Below are 25801 nucleotides of genomic sequence, written 5' to 3'. Positions count from 1 at the left end.
TATGTTATCACACCATGCCCACTATTCAGCCCTTTGGCCTCTGTTGATTTAAATAATTTGAGACAAGTTACAAAATAACTGAGTTTACTGAGTTTACTAAGAATCAAGAGTGAGGGTCTAGCCCCAGACCAGCCTCCACATAAATAACTATGGGGAAACTGCTCAGATTCCGAGCTTCTCAATAAGAATTACATACAATTCACAACATGTAACATTTCAAGGATTTCTACAAAGAAAATCCTGGTAGGTATGTGGTTAATATATAGATCTGATATAATCCATACATTAAGAAAAATAGTGTTTTTAAACTTATTTATTTAGAGAATAATCTTCTGGGAACTGGAAGTTTTAGCCACATGACAATTCTTCAATTTGATAATTTTTGAAGTTACTGAATTTGACTCGAGGCAGCAGTTTCCCAAAAGCTGCCTTTTTTTTTTTTTTTTTTAACAAAGGCAGCATTTTTGGGGGGCATAGATTCTTTACAGGACTAAGCTAGCCACATCCTGACTTGTGGCTAGCTTCCTTTAGTTGGGAGAGGGAGAGGTTTGCATACTTATTGTTAGCTTTTGTTAGTAACCCTCTGTCTTAACCCCTTCCCTCCTCTCTTCTGGTAGCCTCAGTTCTGCAATCAGATTTTGAAGGCTTGTTCCGTCTGTTCCTTTGCTCTATTTCTTTATATTCCATCTATGAGTGAAATCATCTGGTATCTGTCTTTCTCCTTCTGACTTATTTCACTTAGCATAATCTGATCCAGTTCCATCTACATAATTGCCAATGGCAGGATTCCATTGTGTATTACCCCATTGTGTATTATATGTACCACATTTTAATCCACGCATCTGTTGTTCAACACTTCAGTTGTTTCTGCAATTTGGCTAATGTAAATAGTGCTACAATGAACACCGGGAAACATATACCCCTTCAAATTAGTGTTAGATACTGGGAAAAGGATCCCCTTGGTCCTTGTGTCTCTTCTCATTCCAATACCACACTGTTTCTTATTACTGTAACTTTGTAGCAAAGAAGTCTCCATTCTTCTTTATTGTCAGAATATTTTGATACTAAGGTCTTCCTTGGTGCCACACAATTTTTAGTAGTTTGCTCTTTTTTCTGGATTTTTGATAGGGACTGAATTAAATATGTATATTGCTTTAGGTAAGAGGGCCATTTTAACAATGTTAATTTTTCCAATTCATGAACATGGAAACATTTAACCAAAAAATCTGCCATGGAGGTAAAGGGATCATTATTCTTTTTTACTCCCCTTCTTCCCCTTGAGTTCCTGTTTTGCTTTCAAGTGAAGATAATTTTCTCTAACAGATTTGACTGATTGAAATATACTACTTCCATGGGCTTCAATGAGGCAGATTTTTTTCCACTTTATTTCATTTGTTAATCATCTCAACAACTTTCCTTCAAATTTTTCATATATGTACACATTTTTTAATAGTGGCTTGGGGCCTATACTAGAGCCAATTTCATATCTTTGGTATTAGCACAAGTAATTAACTACTTATCTCTCTTTTTCACTGCCATAGATGTATCTCTACTCATTGAGTGTCAGTAGCAAAATGCTGTCTTTGTCAAAATTTCTTTTCATAGATTTTCAGTGCCCTAGAATTGGAACTAATGAAAAAAAAAAAAAAGACTGCAATCAAGAAACTATATTCACTATCACATTATGACATTATCTTAATGAAAAAAGTAGAGTTGTACATATTCAGTCTTCTTCTTTTCTCCATCCTGTTGTTGCTACAGCTGTCTGTAGATGATGAGTATATTCAGATAGCAAAGTAAAACACATAGGAAGGCTGTCCATTTTTCAAAACCCATGAAACAATCAAGTAGAAGTTCTAAACCTCAGAAGAAAATTCTTGTTTTAGTAAGGACAAGGAGAAGTTGAATTTCTAAGAGACAATAGAAAAACACTCTAAAGCAGCAAATCCTAACGTACAGGAACTCAAAAGTTTGTCTGAATTTCTTTTCCTATTTTTTATTTTTTAAAGATTTATTATGCATACAAGAAGTGGGGTGTAGGCCAGAAGTGAGGGGCAGGGAGAGAGAATTCACCAGAGATAGAGTGGGGAGCAGAACAGGTAGATCTACTGAAATATACTGCTGAGGGGAGCAGCTGACGAAACAGCAGAGGTCTGCTGTGCCATGTGGGTTAGCTCCCTGTCCAGAGATCTAACTTGTGCTGCAGTGGCTGCAGATAGCCTCGTAGTGCTGTGACTTAAGCTCTTGTGCCACCAGGGAGGCCCCCTTTTCCTATATATTTTTTAAAGATAATGTAGATTTACTTCACAATAGAGCTGTGGATGAAATTGTCTTTGAGATATAATTAAGGGGGTCTTATACACATATCTTTACTAAGCTGCTGACAATAATTTACTATTATTGTTATAGGACAGGGAGAGGGGCAGCCCAAACCCCGCAAACCTGCCTATTCTACATGGGTTCTGCCATCCGCCGCATCAACACAAAACATAGGAGACTTTAATGGGAAGGAACTTTAATAAAACTAGGAAACAATACAGGTAAGGCGAAGAGTCTAGTTTCTAAATGAAGCACCCAAAGTTACCCGTCCCCTCGTGGGTAAAAGTCCATCCATATGGGATCGGCCCAGAACAAGGCCCCAAAGCCTGCTACAAGTCTAAAGCATCTTCCAGTGGGGACCCACAGCAAAGGGTCACAAACAACCGGACAAGCCCGGAAGGAAAAGAGCAAAATCAACATCAAGATAAAAGCTGCCATGGTCACCTCCCCACGGGTCTCACCCACATCTGTGTCACCCAGTCCACGACCAAAAGACAAGCGCAGTTTCTTCACGTGTCTCTAGGCTCCATGTGCCTCCTCCAGGTCTCCTGGCTCCATCCTGCTTCCTTCCTCAGTCTCTTCTGCAGCTTCTTCCCTCCCTGCTCAGCTCCACCCTTCCTTGGGTGGGGCAGGGAAACTGGAACCTCCCCCTTTCCTGGGGACCACCCTGTTACATTATGACTACTCACAAAAATATGGATGAATTTCAGAAACACTTTGCTGAGTCAAAGAAACCAGACATAATAAAGTATCTATAATATGGATTAATAATTCTATAATATTCCAAATTCTATAATATGAATTGTTAAATGTGATTTACAAAAGCATAACTGAAACTAAATTGTGGGGAAAACAAATCATTGCCTTGAGTGTGAGGAGCAAAAGCAGGTACTAACTTATAAGGCAACATTCTGACTCATGGTAACATTTAATATCCTGACAGGCAACAGACTGTACATGTGTGTGTATTTGTTAAGCCTCATGAAATGTTAAAATTAAGATTTATATCCATGGTCAACTAATCTTTGACAAAGGAGCAAAGAATATGCACTGGAACAAAGAAAGTTTGTTCAATAAATGGTGCTGGGAAAAGTGGGTTGCTACATGCAAAAGAATGAAGCTTGACTACTACCTCACACCATGCACAAAAACCAACTCAAAATGGATTAAAGAACTAGACATAAGACCTGAAACCATAAAATACATAGAAGGAAATATAGGCGAAACACTACATGACATGCACCTCAAAGACATATTTACAGACGCATCACCCAAAGCAGTGATAGTGAAGGCAAAGATAAACAGGTGGGGCTATATCAAATTAAAGAGCTTCTGCACAGCAAAAGAGACAATAACCAAAACAAAGAGAAACCCCACCGACTGGGAAAAAATTTTTGCACCCAACACTAACAATAAAGACTGATCACAAAAATCTACATAGAGCTGATGAGACTCAACAAAAACAAAGAAAATAATCCAATCAGAAAATGGGCAGAAGAGCTGAAAAAAAAAAAAACTTCTCCAAAGAGGAAATACAAATAGCCACCAGGCATATGAAAAAATGTTCAATGTCACTTGCAATCAGGGAAATGCAAATTAAAACTACAATGAGATACCATCTCACACCAGTGAGAATGGCACATATTTAAAAAACTAGCAACAACAAATGTTGGGGAGGATGTGGAGAGAAAGGAATTCTGCACTGCTGGTGGGAGTGAAAACTGGTCCAACCACTATGGAAAGCTGTTTGGAGATTCCTCAACCTACTAAACATAGAGCTTCCATATGACCCAGCAATTCCACTCCTATGTATTTACCCGAAGGACAAAGAAACATTAATTCCAAAGAGCACCTGCACCCCTATGTTTATAGCAGCACTGTTTACAATAGCTAAGCTTTGGAAACAACCCAAATGTCCAAAAATAGATGACTGGATCAAGAAGATGTGGTACATATACACCGTGGAATATTACTCAGCATTCAAAAAAGACAAACATGGATGGAGCTGGAAGGGATCATGCTCAGCAAAATAAGCCAGAAAGAAAAAGAAAAATACCGGATTGTCTCACTCATAGCAGGAATCTAGAAAACCTAAATAAGGGACCAGGAAAAAGAATAACTATAAGAAGGAAAAAAATCAAAATCAACAAACAACTATGAACCAGAGACACACTTAGGGGGAGGGGGGACAGGGAAAGGAGGGATTAGGGTCAAAATCAGGGGGTTGCAATTGTATGGGGAATATAAAAAAATTAATAAAAATAAATAAAAAATTAAGATCTATACATTTTCCTGTCTGTAGACTTTATTTTTAAAATAGGAAACAAGTGTGGAACCAGTTAAATATATGCATTCAAGTGTCTAGAGTGAAATGTACATATATCTGCAACTCACTTTTAATGAAATTTATTCTGAGGCCAAGATAAACTGATGGACAGAGATAGAAGAGATAAACAGATCTGTTCTTAAGCAAATACAGCAAAATGTTAATTGTAGAATCTTGGTGGAGACTACAGGTTTTTCACCATATAATCCCTTCAACTCTTGTCTGTCTGAACATTTTTTCATAACAAAACATTTGGTGCGGAAAAGGCAGTTTTTCCTCCCTGCTGCCACAAATATCTTCCCCCAAATTTTTGTTAGGGCCTCTGAAATGCTCCCCATTAAGTCCATAAGACTTGTTAGATTATTTTCCAGTACATTGTATTTGAAATGAAAACTCAGAGAGAATGTAAAATGAAATGAGTTTCCAGGAGAAAAAGAAATGATTAAGCAACTACTTAATGTGCCTGGCATTAGCATTATCTAATTGATTTTTTTAAACATTTATTTATTCATGCATACAAGAATTGGGGTACAGGCCAGATGTGCAGGAGGGTGAGAGGACTCACCAGAGACAGAGTGGGGAACAGAACTGGCAGACTGACTGAAATACACTGCTGAGGGGAGCAGCGGGCAAGACAGGAGAGATCTGCCGCATCATGTGGGTACCTCCCTGGCTGGCCAGGATAGAACCCATGCTGCAGAGGCTGCGGACAGCTTCACAGCGCTGCACTCAACCACCTGTGCCACCAGTGAGGCCCTCTAATTGAATTATTGATTGAATTTCTTTTAATTATATATTGTTTTGGGTGCCAAAATGTTTTCAGTAACAATGACCCCTAAATTTCTATGGTAATTAAAAAGTTTTATACACCATCACAGATTTTATCAGTGTCTTGATGTATTTGGATTAATGGGAGCAACAAAATGTAAAAAGTTCCTAAATAAACATTCTGAAGAATCATTTAAGAAAGAGAAAAACACCTTCCTCATCATTCTATCACAATCCAATCCCTTAAAACAACACCTTAGGGAACTCTTTTGAGTCTTCTGCTAAGCTTTAGCAATTTGAAAAATTTAAACCCACATCTCGGTACTTGATGATCACAGTCAAACCAAGTATTAATCTTTAAAAGTACAAAAATTACAATCATACAATCTTTTTTACCTATCTACACTTCATATCCTAGTGATTTGCACTTGATTTCAAGTAAAGAAGCTAAAGGAACAGAAGGATTGTTATTCTGTGAAAAAAACAATTTGGTTTTGGAAAAAAAAATGTCATATTTGTGGCTATGCTCATAAAATTTGACATAGAGAATAGATTCTCAAGCTTACAGCTCTTTAAGTTGGGTATTTAGCATAGTTCACCCCAATTTAGCTAAACTTACTCCTGTAAGCGCATAAATAGTTGTTATCCTAAAATCTGTAGAGAAAACAACAGCTTATAGTGCTTGTGAACGTGAAGAACTAAGGAGTAGGAGACAGAAGTTCAAACAGATGTTTTGTTTTTTTTAAGTGTAATTTTCCTCTGCAAAAGTTATAACAAATAAGTATGAATTGGTTTATTGGATCGTTTCCATATATGTATCTGAAAAACTAGCACTGAAGACAGTGGTAGTGTTCACCTGAAAATAGGACAATACTAGCATTGGAAACATTGCCTAGAGATGCAAGACTGGGTGGTGTCAAGAGAGTCTGAAGCTAAATGACAGAAAGTATTAGAAGAACTGAAAGTTTCACAGAAAGGAAAAGAGGAAGGGATCAAAAATAAACATCATCTATTTCCCATTTTTTTTTAAAGATTTATTTATTTATTTATTTATTTATTTATTTACTTATACAAGCACTGGGTACAGTCAGAAGCGAGGGGAGGGTGAGAGAATTCACCAAAGCCAGAGCGGGGAGCAGAGCAGGCAGAAGGACCAAAGTACACTGCTGAGGGGAGCAGCGGGCAGCAGGAGAGGTCTGTGCGCCATGCGGGACCCTCCTCCAGTGGCCGGGGAGCAGGCAGGGATCGAAACCGGTGCTGCAGAGGCTGCGGGCAGCCTCGCAACCCAGCGCTCAACTGCTGCACCACGGGGAGGCCCAATTTCCCAATTTTTGAACCCTATTTTTTATTCCAACTGGTTATTTTCACAACAAAGAGAATTACCACACATTGAGATATGACCAAGACAGTCCTGGTTTATGAACTTACTGTTTCTAGGTATTATAAATATTTGGGCACCCTATTTAGAAGGAAAAGATGCACATTGATTTATTAGGAAAAAAATGTATATGTTATATGAAGGAGCCTTTTAAAATGGAATGTAATTACAGTTAAATGGTAGTCAAAATATTTTGTACAGCTACCATTTAGAAACCCTACTGACTCACTGGTTTACTTTTCAGAAAATCAGTCCAATTAGGATTTCTGTTTTATTACTCTCCTTTTAAAAAGTGGTCTCTAGTCTAGACAAGTAATTTTTGATCATCTATTACACATTATTATATAAATGCTTATCTCTTATTCAGAATGAATTTTCATTTATGATTTCAAATATAAAATGAAATCTGTATAAACAATGAGAAATCAAATCTGGTTCTTAAATTTTAGTGCCCAATCTACTTATATTTATGTTCTATTTTATATATGTAGTAAAGTAAATATCTCCATAAGAAATGGAGCCTCGCCTGCCCACATAATCTAATTCATGAACTATGTAACATATCATTTCACTTTGCTAGACCTGTTTCCTCATTTGGAGAATTAATATGTTTAAGATCTTTCTATCTGTGAAAGTCTTTAAAACTGTAATATTTTGATCAAGTTTGAAAAAATTTATTCTAATATTTAAGCCTTTTGAATTCTGAACAAAAGAAATAAATAAATATTACTGTAGGACATACAAAATGCTTAGTGTGCATCAAACACTGTGCCAGGTATTTTCTTATGATGTAGAATTTGATACTTATATTAATCCTCTGATGAACCTAAAGAGGAATGACAAACCTAAGGATAAGATTCTGAAGAGACAATAAAACAGAGAGATGTAGAAAATTGCCCAAGGCCATATAGTTAAGTGTTATACCAAGGGTCAAAGCCAGGCTTCCAATTACAAACCCCACGTGACTAATGTGATGTCCTATTCTTTCTTCACTCTAGACCCTCCCAGTACCACGCCAAGTGGGGTTCCCCAAGTCCTGTGGGGTTGGGACTCTATGGAACTGCTATCCATTGATTTGACACAAATAACCATATGCAACTTGACAATTCTTTTCTACTGGGGCCCCAGTTTCCTAATTTTCAAGTGACAGACTAAACAACAATGGCTTCCAACATTTAACCTTTTGTAATTCTATAATAATCATTTGAATGTCTATCACATTTAATATCAAGTCCTTTTCTAATGCTCTTGCCCCAATATCATATGACTGAAGAAGTGACATAACTCACTCCTTAGTGCTGGGATCCAAGCAAATTAATAATAATAGCTCAAAACTTATAGTGAAAATGGAGAAGAATGAGGAGATTTGAAAATATTTAGAAAACAAAACCTACATAATTCAGCTACAGAGTGAATACAAAAAACATGAGAAAAATGAGAGGAGTAAGTTCCCTTCAGTTTCTAGCTTTCATAATAAAGTGATGGTAATATAGTTTACAGTTGGCCAAGAGAATATAGAAAAAGAGGTGGAGCATTTCCCACACACCCAATTTTCAATTTTCTAGTTATTTTTTTTTTCTCCAATATGAGATTGCTGCTGGTCTTTCACAGTGAGAAAACAGCAAGTCTAACATGAAACTATACTCATGCAACCCACTGGGGGAGAGGGGGTAAAGGAGAACCTATGAAATAAGAAAGAAAATGTGTCTCAATTGTTTCTCCTCAGTCTATAAACGTGGTTATATAGAGGGTAAAATAGCCAAGATCAAAAATCTACCCACATGGTTCCTGGCTCTCAATCTAGATTCTGCACAACTCAGCCATCCACTTGTGCAGAGCACATTTTGTGAATTTCTAAGAACCTCACTCCCAGGTGGTGGTGACACAAAACAGGATTAAAGCTGCACTAACGATAAGCACTTACTGGTGCTTTTCTTTTTTACCACCCAGCTCAGCCTAAATGGTTCAGATTTCAGTTAATAATCTTAAATCTGTTATCAAAGGATGATGTTCCATTGTGGAATATGCAAGAGGAATAGATGGTTGGCTCTCTATGACACTCAGAAACAGAAAAATATCTGATATTAATGAAAATACTGGCAAAATCCCTAAGTATCTACTTCAAAATTTCTCCATAAAATTCCCCATGAGCATTTTTCTTCAATTCTGTTCTTGTATCCTGTATTTTCACCAAACTATAATAATTAATATTCAAACTTTGCAGCTGCCTGGAAAGGAATGAGGATTTCATTCTATGTAATTCTACAGCTGGTATAATTGCTGCTACAGCAGTTCACAATTCCTGAGTTTCAGCAAAATAAAGATTCAGTTCATAGATCATTGTTTCTTAGTTTTCAAATGTCACTTTTAATGGTACCTAGAGAATATTTTTGAATTATACTTTTTAGAAGTTTTTAACAGGCTCAACTGAATGGCTTACAATTCTTATTTCTGTATCAACCAAAGGAACGTTAATAGTAGTAGGAGCATGTAACATTAACACATACAATGTCATATATTTAGATATACCTTTTGCAAAGCATGTAATTTTTACTTCTTCTTTATATTCCCAATATTCATTTATATCTCTATTATTATTTACTTGTTTATAATGCATTTAGTCCCACATATGTATTTATAAATAAAATTATATCACTATAGTTTCAGTGAAAAAGAGTCATACAGTCTTTTCTAAATGCAGTAAGATAAAATTATGAACCACTTGTGGTAGATAGTTTTTAAAGATGGTCCTCAATGAACCTCAGTTCCTATTGTTTATACACTGTGCAAACCCCTTCCATCAAGTGTGGATAAATAGAAGGAGTGTCTTGCTCCCAAAGAACAGAAAAGAGCAAAAGTGATGGCATTTCAGCTCTATGATAACCAGGTTGAACTCTGACCAACACTATTAAATCTGAACCTTAGGGATGGAACCCCAGACATCAGTATTTTTTAAAGGTCCCCAGGTAATTCCAATGTGCAGTTAAATCTGAGAAACACTAGCCAAATTTTAGGAACACCCCAGTATCTGGCCCTTGGACCTTCTCTTTTCTCTATCAACCATTATTTCTTTAATAATCTCATCAGAAATGTTTTAAACACAATCTAGGTGTACAAGACTCCTAAGACCCCTATCTATATCTCCAGCATGGATTGAAATTCACAGCCTATAATCAACAACCAACCCAACTGGGCACTATTTCAACTGAATTCACAACCTTACCCACATTTGTTCCTCCATAATCCTCCTCTCTGTAGTTGTTAACTCTGCAATTCAAATACAGGGCACCAGGGGACAAGAAGGGGAATATATATCTTACATGCAATCTATCAGAAACTCCTGTTAGCTCTATTTTTAAAATACATACAAAATTCAAAACTCTCACCTTCACTACTATCCCCCAGGCAGAAGTCACCATAATATATCATCTAAAAGCTGCTTGACTGCCCCAGCTGCTTTCTTGCTTTTTACAGTCTACAACCCAGGCAGCATCCAGTTCTTAAAATATGTTAGATATTTCACTTATGAAATCAATGGTTTTCAATCTCACTAAGACTAAAAGTGAGAGTTATTATAGAAACCTATAAGGGCCTATAAAAGCTACTTTTTCCAGATATGACCTCCTTGACTTAGTCATCTATTATACACTTCAAACACACAGGCCAACCTGACATATACCAAACACAACAGACCAACTTTACTGCCATATCATGGTCTTTGCAATGTGTGGTCGAACTACTTGAAACACTCATCCGTTAGAAATTCCTTTGTGCGTTTCTTTATTGTCTTCCAATATTTGTTCCAACACCACCTTCTCAGAGAAGCCCTATCAGACCCTAACTAAAATTTCAACCCTCCCCCGACTTCCTATCCTCCTTTAGTTTTTCTTAATAGCCCTTATTAATACTTAAACATACAATCAGGGGGCTCGCCGGTGGTACAGCGGTTGAGCGCTGGGTTGAGAAGCTGCCCGCAGCCTCTACAGTGCTGGTTCGATCCCTGGCTGCTCCCCGGCCACCGGAGGAGGGTCCCACATGGCACGCAGACCTCTCCTGCTGCCCGCTGCTCCCCTCAGCAGTGTACTTGAGTCCTTCTGCCTGCTCTGCTCCCCGCTCTGGCTCTGGTGAATTCTCTCACCCTCCCGCGCTTCTGACTGTACCCAGCTCGTATAAATAAATAAATAAATCTTTTAAAAAACAAACAAAAAAATATCATACACACAAACACAGAGATGTGTGTGTATACACACATCCATACAAATTAATATTGTGTGCCTTTGTCCATAAAAATGGAAGCTCCTCAAGGAAGGAGATTTCTGTCTGTTTTGGTGTCAATTTCATTCCCAACAACAGTGCTTGACAAATACAGTAAGCATTCTAATTTGCTAAATTTTTACATAAATATATAAATTTTAGTGCTTATTTTAGGAAAAAACTGTGCTATCTGCACATTCTCATTATTCCCCTATAAAATGATAATTACATAAACCTTTGGGGTAGAAGGTTTAGAATTTAGAGATAATCTATTTTATGCTTACTTAGAATCATTTCTTTTATCCTATTAGTTTTTATTGAGTAATGTCGGTTCACAGTGTTGTATACGATTTAGAGGACCCAGTTTACACCTCTTCAAATGTATGTTAACACACCACACTGACCACAAAACACCCATAGTTCTCCACCATAGTGCATTGTGCCCCCTTATCCTAACCCTTATCCTCTAGTATCCCCAGTTCTATAGTCATATTTTTTTGTTTAAATTTTTTAATAAAGTACCATTTCTTACATTGTCATCTGGAAGTACAGGCTCTCAGCTTTCAGGTGTTATCATTTATTGAACCTCTTATCTAAGACTGTGGTCCTAGATTCTATGGACAACACTACTCTCACCAATGTTATTTTTTTTTTCCTCTGCCTCAGATTATATTGCTAGGGTCATACATGGAGGTGGGCATTAAAATCCATATGGACATTTAATCACCTTACCTCCTCCCCAGCTTCCCATAATTCTCCAGTGGAATACATGTTTTTGCAAAGTGAAGAAAAACAGTAACAGTCACATTCTAAATAATTAACCAGCACAGATTCTTATGAATTAATTACTTGCATATAACACCATTTTTCAACTTGATGTAGTTGTAAGTCAAGAAACTAAGTCCTTGCATAAAAATTCATTCTTATTTTTCTGGATTATACTCCAGAAATTAACTATTCAAATTTCTATCGAGCTGTTATCTAAGTCAAGAGGACCTGTTTCTCATTCATTTAGACAGAATTTGTCATTATGAAGATTAATGTTTAATGAGAACATTAGCCAGATTTTTGTCTGAAAAGTAAATTTTGTGATAAATATTGTAACTGAAAATCCATTTTAACACATAGTTATGGGATGGTTTGCACTTATAGGTTAAAGAGAATTATTACAAAGTAAATAATTCTAAATACAGAGATTAACAGAATAACTGTAACTCTGATTCATGTCTAATGGAAAAATGAATCATTTCTATACAGTAACAGCTACATTTAGGTAACACTTAATATTTAATATAATGACAGGAATTTCACACATTCACAGACACAACTGAGAGAGAGAGAGAGAGAGAGAGAGAGAGCAGAGACATCCTGCTTGCAGTATCATTTCCTATAAGACTTGCATATTTTGGATATGATTTTTAATGGACTGAATTCTATCTGGATTTCCCACTGATTCTATTTCCTAGTAGTATCTTCCCTCATATTCCTTCCAACTATGTCTTTCTAATTTTAACATCTATAAGCCATAGACAGTTGCAGTAGCAACAAAGAATTGGAGTTAACTGGTGATATAAAAGCACATTTGAAGTGAGAATAATTGTTTTGAATCACATGTTTATCAATTAAAAGTAGGCATTATTCTTGGCATTACAAATCTCATCTGCAAGTTCTTATCAGCAATGCAGGTGTGCAAGGTTAAGAATTTACCCCTGCAAAGAAATGTTCCATCAAAGAAGTTCTACCAAACACAGAGAGTGATGTATAATTGTCAGTGCATTCTAGATAACTTTATCATGAGGAATCCTGAGCCCTCACACGAGGGAGCCAGGTTCAAGGCAGTAATAACTAACCTGAAAGAAGGGCTGAACGAGTCCTTTGGCAGTGGCCAGAATCCAATGATCTGCTAGTGTTTAAAGAAGCAGAATGTCAACCAGATTTAGGAGTGTAAGCTGAAGAACACAAGAAGTTTTAGTTTGTGCCCCTGATGGCTTTCATAGAAGTAGGTTCTTCCCAGTTACAAAAATTATTATAGTCTAATAATACAGTCTAACAACCATAGCATTAACTGAGCACTTACCACATACTATATATTTTACTACAAAAATTATCTGCAGGGTCAGGAGAGATCTCTGAAATGAGTTAGGATAAATGCAACTTTACAGATAAAGTAACCAAAAGAGCTTATATTATTTACAAAGCAAAAATGTACTAGAGGCAAAATTTGAACTGAGGCAGTCTGACTCCAGAGCTGAGTAATACACTATCTGATAGTATACAAACTTTAATCAACTTACCCAGCATTATATTCACAGTATCTGGCAACAAGTCTAGTAGGAATTCACTAAAAACCAACTGAATACATTAATGTAAAAGGCAATATCCAGACTAGAAAATGGTTTATCAAATATGCTAGTCTATAAAAAATGTAAATATAGAGTATGAAAAGTTTGCTTCTTTAAATACTTAAATCTACTAAAGAGCAAGGAAAAAATGCTAAATATATAACGTAGTATATCCAGAGATCACCTGCAAGCTGGCAGTCAGTCAACACTCCATAAAAGATAGTACATTTGCAGGCAATACAGATCTCTGTGGCAACGCTCAGTTCTGATATGGTAAGAAGCCAGCCTTAGGTGATATATAAAATTAATGCATGGTATGTCACAATAGAATTGTATATGAACACTAAATTTTGAATTTCATGCAATTTTCACAGGTCATGAAATATTATTTCACTTTTGATTATTTCCAACCATTTAACAATGGAAAATTCATCCTCAGCTCAAGTACCATATACACAAAAGCCAGGCAGAAGTAGTAGCCAGCTGTTGGCACACCAGCAGTAGTTTGCTGTCCCCTACTCTCAATCACGCTTAGAGACTCTTCACAAAGAGTTAGATCTCAAAAGAGAATGGAGATGTGATTCCAAACTGACTGAGAGTCACCCAAATATACTGTGTGTGTGTTATATAAAATCACAAACAGAAAGTAAAGTCATTTAAATATTAAAATTGTAAGACAACAAGTCTAAAAGCAGTGAAGCAGTAAAAATGAGAAGAATTATACAGTTAACCTGCAGAAATTGTATGATTTATAAGATGAGAGATATAAGAGGACACTATTTTAAGCACCAGAAACATTCAGAAACAGATAGGTCAGAAAGATAACATCAGTTACCTCAGGCCTAAATCCATCTGCTTCAGTCAAGATGACAATTGATTCTTTTTAAATAAGCTGACTCAAACGCCTTATGTTCAAGTTAACATGTTCCTAATAGTTAGAAAACATAAGAAGAGAGAACAGTTTTTTTTTTTTTCATCTGTTCCAGAAGATTGAAGCAGCCTCCATGTCTGTCAACCAAATTTTTGTCACCTTCAAAGAATTCCTATACCCAGGCCAGACTGCTGAATGGTGCCAGAGAAAACATGCACAGTCGATTGTGCAGGTGGGACCACTGCAAAACCTTTTATTCTTCCCTGGCCAGATCCTTCTCCTTTTCTTTACAAAAGCCTCACAAAGAGCTCTTCCCCCTTCTCAAGCACTTGCCCAATCCCCTCCCTCTATCTGGCTTTCCTCTCAGGCTGATGACCTTGTTCCGGTTTCATACAGAAATTGAAGCTGTCAGAAAAAATAGCCTTCAACTTCCCTGCCCCCTCAGTGGCAAAACTCAGGATCTCCTTCTTTCAAGTCTGAGAAGCTAAAATTGTTCTTTTGTCTCATTTGAGACCAGCCCTCCCACTTGACCTTCATGATATCTGCCCTCCCCATCTTATCTGAAACAAATACTTTGTTCTATCTCTGGTTTTCTATTTTTTTTTCTGTATTTGCAAATGCCTCCTCTTTCCCTGTTCCTTCACCACAGTATGTAAACAAATTCACAAACCCAGTCCTTTCCAATTGGTGCTGGACTCCAGCTATTGGCTTAGATTTCATGTAGCCTTCATACTAAGTCCACACCCTTGCCTCCCATTCCCTTGTCCTGGCCATTCACAACTCCATAATGGCACTGAAACATCTTGGGAAAACATTCCTGATAACCTTCCCACTCTTGCACTGAATGTGTAATTTTACTGTTTTATTAATGAAAAAAACATAAACAGTTTATAATTTTTAGTTCTTATTGAATAATTTTAAACAAAAAATTGTTTTAATTTCTTCCTCATGAAATCTCTCATAAAATGTCATTCAATGAGAATGCAGTCAGTAAATTCTGTATATTTAAGCTAATTTTAGGTCTAAATTGATCCAACTTTGAACCACACTAGTTTTACCATTAGAGATAGTTAAATCACTCAAAGTTCCAGTGCTTTAAATACAAACAAATAAAACAAAATATGACTTTTTCTTTTGAATTCCTCCATTTCTATGTTTTTAAATAATTGTAATTCATTATAAATGTAGACAGCAAAAGTCCTTACATGATGTTACCTACATCTCATAGCTATTATCATTGCCACTAATCCACACAGACCTTTACCCTATACAAGATATGTGTATGTGTGTGACCTAGTTGCAATTTGTAATTAATTCTTTTAAGTTCTCATTTTGTCTGACATCTAGTTAACATTTGACACAACTGATTCTTCCATTTCTCTTCAAACTTTCAGTTGTTTTATTGAATGACAACACAAAAACTAAGACCCTCTACCACCTGGCCCCTGCACAACTTGTGAGCCTTACCTTTAACTAAGATACCCTTAAGTATACAATTTTGACAAAAACTTTCTTTCCCTATAAACCCTCAAGTAAACATCACTATTCCTGTTGTGCATTTCTTGTATTTTTTTTCTTTTAATTTTTAAGTCCATCTGCACCTACTTGAAGGAACAGGCTAACACTGAGTTGTTGCTGTATCTCTTGCAATAATTTTAGGAATATTTTGCTCACCTTAATTACCATGGAAACTGTATTTATTGGGCATCTAGTGTGATTATAATATTATTCTAGACTCTTTATATCCATTACCTCATATTTATAACAATTCCATCTCTACTTTATGAAATTAGTATCTGAAGGACTTGGATAGTCTAGGTAACATCCAAAGTTGCAGAGCTAGTAAATAAAGAGTCACTAATCAAATTCAAGCATGGCAACAATTGTGTTTCTTTTCCCACCAGGGAGCACTAATTTAGCATTTGCTATTACTATTTATTTTGTACAATGTATTTACCCTACTTTATGGTCCCATCCTCAGTAGGAGACAAAGGAACCAGATTCTTTTTTTCAGTTTGCAAACTTACAACAAATTTGCCTACTTGGAAATCAAGAAACAGGTACCTCCTTTATAGTCAATATTATAGGTTATTTTATCCACTTTAAAGAAAAGGTGAAGCCAAAGTATTTTGGGAGAATTCTCTCAAATGAGTTTCTTCACACTGCTTTTATAGATATGAAGGAAATATGTCTTCACTGAGGTCCCTGTATTGTGTTGTTGGAAAAGTCATGACATATTTTTACATAGAAAACGGAAAAAATACACCGTGACTTGACTAACAACCCAATATTTTCCACATTCAAGTTCTTTCCACATTCTACTAAGCAGGAAAATAGTAAATTAGTTACTAAGTCATATGTTACTCTAGATGTCCCAGGAAGTTGCAGTTATAAATTAATTTTTCCTGATCTAGCTATAATTCTAATATTCTACATATTTCCTAGCTTGGTTCTAAACTGCTACTAGTTTACCTGAGAGTAACTAAGTTGATGGTAAATGGAGTATCTGTATTCAGTTCAGGTCACAATTTTGAACACCTTGAGTGTGGAAGTAGAGTAATTGAAGCCTATCTTTACAATCATGATGGTCAATTAATGTTTACAAAGTATAATTTCCCCCAAATTTTATATATATATATATATATATATCAGTTCATCATTCTATTTAAATCATTCATAGCATTGTCTGCACAGCTACACTTCCTCTTGAACCTTAAACTTCAACATGGGGAATGAATGTATTTGTCTTAGTGGTGCTAAGAGAAAGATAAAGGAAATATTTACATTTGCAAATTGGATTACTTGCATGTCAAGTGGTGTCAATGTGCTCAGAACACCAATTATGAACAAGGCATGAAATTTTTCTGTGCATTGAGCACTAAAACAATCCATGTTTTCATAAATATATAGAATGTAATTTTCATTAATCTACAAAATGAATAGGAAATTAGGAAAAGTTCTTTTTCAGAAGAGGGAAGCTAATTATGCTGTGCCTGGAAAGTTTAAGGCATAACATAAACTGTAACATAAAGAGGAAAAATGCTGCCAATACAAACAGTAAATCTTGTCAAGACCTATAAAACAATAGTTATTTATGCTACTTTACTTCTTTGCCTCATGAATAGCCTTTTCATTCTAGAAAAAGAATATTTATATGTTGTCAAAATAATATATTTTCCATTAATTATCTAAAGGAATCATTAAAAATACTGTCTTTTAAAAATGTGCTTCAACATTCGATGAACCATTTTTTTTTAAGATTTTATCTATTTATTTGTTTGTTTATTTTTTTGTGGGACCCTTGCCGGTGGCCGGGGAATGAACCGGCGCTGCAGAGGCTGTGGGCAGCCTCGCAGCCCAGCGCTCAACCACTGAGCCACCAGGAGAGGCCCAAGATTTTATTTATTTATACATACAAGAACCGGGGTATAGGCCAGAGCTGTGGCAGGTGAAAGGATTCACCAGAGACAGAGTGGGAACCAGAACAGGCAGATTTACTGAAATACACTGCTGAGGGGAGCAGTGGGAGAGTCAGGAGAGGTTTGCTGTGTCATGTAGTTAGCTCCCTACATGGGGATCAAACTCATGCTGCAGCAGCCGCGGTGAGCTTCATAGGTTGCATCTTAACCCCTTGTGCCACCAGGAAGGCCCTTGATGAACAATTTTTATGTACATTTAACATTATGTACATTTAACATTTATGTACATTTAACATTCATCTTTACATACATAATGAATATTATTGAATGCCTACTATATGTATGAAATTTCTAAACCAATGTATCTCTGTACTTCAAATTATTTACAAGAAGTTTGAATTTTGCTTGCTGATGACTCAACATTATTTTGATATCCAAAATGCACTTGTAGCTAAAAAGTAGGAACATTTCTACCTGTTTGAGCAGAAATGATTTAGAGAGAGAATTAAATCTCTTTTGTACAGAACTTAGGACCAATTATTTTAAACAATAAAATAAATGTACAATTACAATATCAAGTACTAATATAGGTAAATAGATGAGTTTCTAAAAACAATGAGTTGCTTCTCATTGAAGCATAGGTCTGCTTCTAAGGAAAAGCAGCTTAAAATAAATTATCTAAATTTGGTTTTAAAGATATGCCACATGGCAAAACAAACTGTTTTCATCTGATAGAATCAGCACATAGTCCTCTTTTGGTTCCTTTTTTCCTCTGACTTAGGTGATATCCTTTTAGGATTGTGGGAAAATAGATGATGTGATGAGAAAATTCAGTGATTTTAGAATTCCAAGATCCATTATCTATAGAGTATAATGTAAATGGTGCGTCCTATTCACATTTGTACCCCTAGCAAAGTAAGTAGAATTTTGTAAGAATAAATGCATTGTTCATTAAATGAAAAACAAAAGGATGACAATGAAATGTAACCACTGGTATGAAGGCTGGTATGAAGACTTTTGGATTCAAAAGACTTTAGTATAAACATTACTTTGTATTGCATTGCATTTCCTAGCACCCCGGTGGTTGGGTGTAACCTTGTGAACAATGAGTTGAATTTGCAGTGACATGGTCATCTCCAGACCAGGATCCTTAGCTGGCAATATAAGCCTCCTGAGTCCTACACTTTTCTTTTAGCATAGAGACAGATGTCACTACATGTGCTGTCATTTTGGGTCTTTGTGTTTCTGTGACAAGAGCAACCCCATCTCTTTCTGCCAATCTTGATGGATGTGTTGCTTAGGGGAGCAAATTTTGAAAAGGTACTTTAGCGCCACTGAAATTTGCAGGTCATTTGTTAGCACAGCATAACTTAACCTACCAGACTGATATAGGCAGGCAAAAGAATCGCTTGGTCGCCACATTTAAAAGATAACAAAAATGAGTTGCTGAGAAATGAAGGGACATTTCCAAGATGGTAATAGTCAATAGCTAGAAGATTAGTATGCAGCAGCAATACACCAAATTTTTTTCTGACTATAAATGTAGGGCATTTGTACATCAATTTAAAAGTAAAAAATATTTAAATGTATTTAATTGAACACAAGTATACATTACATACACAATTTTAGAGCAGTTGTAGGATAAAATGGAAATAATCAATGTAACAATTTCAGTATAATCATATCATTGTTTAGTTTTAGTCTTCTTTAATGAAAATGCTTAAGTATATTTTGAAACCTAAAATTGTTTAGCTTTTTTTTTTTAAAGATTTATTTATTTATTTATTTATTTGTACAAGAACCGGGGTACAGGCCAGATGTGTGGGAGGGTGAGAGGATTCACCAGAGACAGAGCAGGGAACAGAACAGGCAGACTGACAAAATACACTGCTGAGGGGAGCAGCGGGCAAGACAGGAAAGGTCTGCTGTGCTATGTGGGACCCTCGCAGGCCAGGATTGAACTGGCGCTGCAGAGGCTGTGGACAGCGTCACAGTGCAGCGCTCAACCACCTGCACCACCAGGGGAGGCCCTAAAAATTGTTTAGTTTTAACCAAAAAAGTCTGAAATTTTAGAATTGTTTATAGATACCATCTTTGTTTTTGAAATTATCTCCTTGTTTTAAAAAGTATGTAGTTTTTTGTTTGCTTAGAAAATGAACTTGCTTTCTGATTAAACTATCTTCAGGTATCTTTCAATAATTAGACATTTTATAATATATACTCTTCTCAAACCTGCAAGCAAATACTACTGGAATATAAATAAATATATATTTACAATTATGAAACTAAGTGTCAAGTGTATTATAAACCAATATAGACTTACACTTTTGTTACATAATCTCAAAATTTGCACTATAGCTGACAGTCAGGATTCTTTTTCTTACTTTCATTACCTGTGACACATAATATATAAACAAACTAATCTTTCTCTTGAAAAATAAAAAGTATTTTGGGGTGGCCTGTGCACGGCGGAAACGCGGCCCCAAGCAGCCCCGGCCGTGCGCTCATGGGGAGCCCCGGAGGGAAGATCAATCGGCCCCGAACGGAGCTGAAGAAGAAGCTGTACAAGAGGCGGCCAATGTTGGGCCGCGACCGGCGACTGAAGCGCCGGGTGGTCGGGGCTATGGTGGACGAAGTGCTGACCACGCGGCACCACCTCAAGAAGCGGGTGTCCAGTGCACGTGCCAATATCACTGTCTGGGAAGAAGGGCAGGAAGCTCCTCCAGCAGATTCGACTTGCCCAGAAAGAGAAAGCAGCCATGCAAGTGGAAGCCCCCCTGCAGCCAGCCAGGACTAGTGAACCATAGCCCAAAAGACAAAAGAAGACAAAAGCCCCCAGGATGTGGACATGGAAAACCTTGAAGAGGAGAGCTAAGTGTCTCACTCCTTCCTCCAGAAGATTCTTAACCAGAGGCCGCAAGGTTCAGTGGTTCAGAGGACTTTAGAGAGAGCACAGGCCGGCCCTCTCAGTCTCTCTTCCATGATGGCCTAGTGATCTGCTGGGGCGTGTATTGAGAGGGAGAAGGTGGGAAAGAAAGACATGGAGAGGGGCCTCCTTAGTATCCAACTCCATTTTAAAAAGTCCTGGAGCGTGCTCTGAGACGTGTGTAATTAAATGTAGGAATGGGGGTAGCCCATGTAAAGGGGTCGGGGGGCTTGGGAAAAGGAGCCACAGAGCTTACTAGAGTTGAACAAAGACAACAAGAAGCCAGCCTCTGATTGCCCGACTCCTAGTGAGCTCTTCATGTCTGACAAAAATAGAGATTACTGCAGGGGTGGCCGAGGAGGGGAGGGTCTTGGTATCAGCCCTGCCAGTATGTGAGCAGGTGGGCAAGTGGCTTTAGGTCATGTTTGTCATGTTTGTCTGCTTCCTTTGCTGGGGTATATTTTTAATAAAGTGAAGACCAAACATTAAAAAAATAAATAAATAAAATAAAAAGTATTTTCAAAAATATTCATTAAACAGAGTTTATATTGTGCTACGTAGGCTACCCTTTCTACCAGCAATTATGTTTTTCGGGAACAGAAAACATTCCCTCTAGATTGACTATTATTCTACAAGGACAGTGCAAAAAAAAAGGACTAGGCAATATTATACATTGCTGAGAAAATCATTTATTAAAAAATATTCCCTTATGTAGCAGTTGAAAACCTTTATGGTTTTCACAATCATTCTATTACAATGCAAAATTTAACCACTTGATGATTAGAGATCGATTGCTAAAATATCTATCCATAAGCCAATGGTACAAAACATCCTCAAATTAATGATTATCGGGCCTCCCTGGTGGCGCAGCGGTTGAGCACTGGGTTGAGAAGCTGCCCACAGCCACTGCAGCGCCGGTTCGATTCCCGGCTGCTCCCTGGCCACCAGAGGCGGGTCCCACATGGCACACAGACCTCTCCTGCCGCCCGCTGCTCCCCTTAGCAGTGTACTTCGGTCCTTCTGCCTGCTCTGCTCCCTGATCTGGCTCTGGTGAATTCTCTCACCCTCCAGCGCTTCTGACTGTACCCAGTGCTTGTATAAATAAATAAATAAATCTTAAAAAAAAAAAAAGATTTGATTAAAAAAATAATAAAATAGAAGTTCCGGATTAATTGTTATGTTCAGTGGAGTGTTCAAGTGGAAAAAGTTCCACCAAATTATTTTGAAATGCAAAAGCATGTGGAAGGGCATTTATTCTTATAGGTGCCATTCATGATGCATTAATTCTAAGTTGTTTTTGTCACGCCCAAACATGAAAGTTATTGAGATCATATCAAATTGGGTGCAAGTTTATTGAGAAGCAGTAAGAATATTTAAGTTGATTCATCAAATTCATTATTTTTGTGAGGTCACAAAGGTAAAATGAATAATGAAGCCTAATACCTGTTTCATTTTATGTTTTTCAAAGCTTATTGAACTATTTCCTTTAGTTATTCCTTACCACTCAATTTTAAAGTTAAAAGCCCTTCAACTTTGACTTTTCTTAAGATAACTATGATTAACAATATAATCACAGAGTACTGACTTTCATTTTCCACTCCAGATCCTCTCCATTCTTTTTTTTTTTAAGATTCATTTATTTATTTATACAATCACTGGGTACAGTGAGAAGTGCAGGAGGGTGAGAGAATTCACCAGAGCCAGAGCGGGGAGCAGAGCAGGTAGAAGGACAGAAGTACACTGCTGAGGGGAGCAGCGGGCAGCAGGAGAGGTCTGCACGCCATTTGGGACCCTCCTCCGGTGGCCAGGGAGCAACTGGTGATCGAACCGGTGCTGCAGAGGCTGCGGGCAGCTTCTCAACCCAGCGCTCAACCACTGCGCCACCTGGGAGGCCCCGATGCTCTCCATTCTTAATCACTTTGCTCGATGCAGGTAGGTTATGTGGGAGAGGAGTCATTGACCTGGATCAGCTGCATTAACATTTTCTCATGGACCTGACCAATACTGCGAACAATCAAGAGATGGCTGGAGGGTATGGGATTGGCTGCACTACTATTCCCCTAGTCCTACCTGCATTATTGCCTTTGGGTTGACTGTATCTATTCAATAAATGCCCAATTCCTTGTGAGCAGCCTAGGCTATATACTGCTGCCTCTACCTCCAGGTACTGGGCACAGGACCTCTCTACACAGATTGAGGATGAACATTAGTGAAGAATCTGCATGTTACTAGGTCCAGAGTCCTTTCCTATTCTTTTTTGTATATCTACATGATGTGTAAATGGTATTAAAAAGTAAATAGTCAACTAGAGAATGGTGGAAGATAAAATTGATAAATTTTCCCCCAAATATAACAAAATAATTAAAAACAGGAGAGGAAAAAAGTGGAAAAAAAAAAAAAAAACAGAAACAACGCAGAAAATCCAATAGCTGAATAATAATAGTTACAAAAAATAAAAAAAAAGTATCAGTAAAGGTCATTAAAGAAACAATTTAAGAAAATTATCATTAAATGAGAGACATGAAAGATACAAACTGAGTGCCCACATCACTGGAGCAAAGAGAGACCACAGCACATTTAGAACGCTGATATAAAGGAGAAATTCTACAAACTAAAGAAAAAGAAGAGAGGGGGGTCATAAAAAAAAATCCCATAAAATCAGGTCACAAGACTTTTTAACAACAAGCCTAGCTACTTGAATATAAAAGAAAAGTTTTCAACAATATAAGGGGAAATGTAGAGTCTAGAATTCTGTATTCAGTCAAATTATTATCAAGCATTAAGGTAAAGTAATGTCAGTTTTTCAGACATGACATTCAGAAATTGAAATGTTTCTACAGAGGACAACCAGCTTAAGTAGAAGCAGGTCAGAATGCACTCAGAAAATCTTCTTCAACTGATGTTGCTAATACAGTAACTAAAGGAAATAAATCTCTTATAAAGAAATTTAGATATCTTATAAAAATAAAAACAATATAATTTTCAATGCCATTGGATAAGTGAGGCTGCATTTGTGATAACTGCATTTATCACAGAAAAATAACATTATTAGCTTCAATTAAGCAAGAAATAAAGTGTAATCATAGTTTACCACATTGCTCAGTCCTAAATAATTTACATATTTTAGGAAGGTGAAAGTGAGTATTAATATAATCAAAATGATGACAGTTATGTATGAGAACATTGGTGGAATAGGATACATATAGGTGAATTACAGCAAAGTTGGAGATGGGAGGTGAAGGGGAAGTTGGTAAACAGAGTTAACTCCTTAATGGAAAGTCAATAAATGAGTCTAAATTTTTTTAAGTAATAAAGTAGCAGTGTAAGCATTTTATGTATACAAATATTAAGAGAACCAACTTCAACTAGTAAATGACCACATTTTAATAGTTAATTCATTATTCCCAATTTCAAATTATGAATTACTGTTTCATATCTCACCCCACTCAATCTATTCAAATCACCTGTCCTTCCTTCAGAACATGAAATGGTTAACTCAACCCATGCTTCCCAATTCAAATATATGGGAATAGATCCTTAGTGAGAGTTAGTCACCAAAAATAAAATTTATTTATTCATTAATATATTTTAATTGTGAAAATAAGTTTCCTCAAACTAAATCATGCAAAGAGAGGCAGATATGAAGAACCTGGCTACTAACTTTTCTTTCCTAAACATTCTTCCATATGACTTTTCAGAGTTAATATAAAGATTTTTGGGTGCTGGTCTTATAATACAGAACTTTTCAGAACTTTCTAAGTCATTAGAAAAATTTATATTTTTCCTTCCTTAAATGCTAATGGCTGTGCTTTCATGTAAAATTTTTTTTGATATTTGGTGCTGAAAGTTATATCACCCTCAGTGAGTTTCAATATCAAAACAAGAAAGTATTGTTCTTAATTCTCATACCAAATGGGGTATTATGTCAATAACAAAACATTTAACCAACATTCAGAAGATGAGAGGTTTCTTAAGAAGAAAAATGTTATAGGTATACACAAGTTATTCAGCTCCTATCATCAAGCATGAGTGTTACAATGCTAGCCTGCATGAGCACAAGATGAATAGCCTGGAATAAGCAATGTATAAGAACTTTCCCAGATGTACAGTCAACTCACTTTCCACATGCCCAAAATTTTACATATATTTCCATAACTCTGATACCTGGATATAAAATACAATACTCAGGAATACTGAGTGGATTTATGGCCTTTTCTGAAGCACTGAGAGACTCATGCCCACAGCAAGAATTATAATCACTCATACATGTAGGGTTCCTATTTTCCCCCTCTGTGACAGATATTACATTGATAACTTATTTCAAAAAGTAATTTAAATATTATTCAAGTCAAAGATATACGTGAAAACCCTATTTCAGTATTTTCTACACCAAGTACAAAAATTAAACTGAATGAAATGGAGGGCATGAGGTTGCTTTGGTAGCAGGTGAAAGCCTTTAAAGAAGCAGCACTGCACTTCCCCTGGAAGCAATTACTAATGAATACTTTCACACTGGAGCTATGTACTTTAATCGCTACACTAACACAGAGGCTAGTGGAGGGGGAGATGGTAATATTAGTACTGGTCAGCTTCAACTTCAAACCAAATCCAATTACATCATATTTCATGATACTAACCCAGAAATCTCTAAGGCCACATTGATGGCACTTCTATGTTTATAATACAAAGTAAGAACAGCACTGTATCATTTGGTACATTATGATCCATACCAATTCTTCAATTAATACATAGATGCCAGACTTAGATAACTTCATGTACCTTATATCAAGTAATCTTTACAACAATCTTTGAAGTGGTTATTGTGATGCTTACTCTACAAACAAAAAAAAAAACCTTAATTTTGTGGAGTCTGAATACCTTATATGTGTCACAGACATGATTAAAAAATCTTTGTTATATTGCCTAATCCTCTCACATCAGTTATGTACCATGGTGGTTTTATACTGAGAGATGTCATATCTGCTCAGATCATCTCCTTATCAATTCTTCTCTAAAAGAACCCTCATTCAAAATCCCATCCCTCTTTTACCTCACTACCACCAAGAGCACAGGATATCCAAAACGGATGGAGTAAATACAGATGATCCAAGTTCAGAGTGGAAGAAGAAAGGAGGCTACAAATTTTATTTAAAAATGTAAATAAAAGTAAAAACATGGAGCAAATATGGTGTAAGGCC

The 25801-nt window shown here is 36.6% G+C and overlaps 1 protein-coding gene and 1 pseudogene across 1 annotated transcript in view; one reads left to right on the top strand and one right to left on the bottom strand.

Annotated features, from left to right (window-relative positions):
- The window catches only part of ZNF804B (zinc finger protein 804B), an 800208-nt gene that overhangs the window by 641471 nt on the left and 132936 nt on the right, over positions 1 to 25801 (bottom strand). The gene's annotated exons all lie outside the window — the stretch shown is intronic.
- Positions 20184 to 20626, top strand: LOC119241800 (uncharacterized protein C11orf98-like; annotated as a pseudogene).

Source organism: Talpa occidentalis, unplaced genomic scaffold (genome assembly GCF_014898055.3).
Source record: "Talpa occidentalis isolate TD23 unplaced genomic scaffold, MPIMG_talOcc4v2.1, whole genome shotgun sequence".
Taxonomy (NCBI): Eukaryota; Metazoa; Chordata; class Mammalia; order Eulipotyphla; family Talpidae; genus Talpa; species Talpa occidentalis.
Note: the sequence above shows the minus strand (reverse complement) of the source record. Positions and strands in the feature narration are given on the sequence as shown.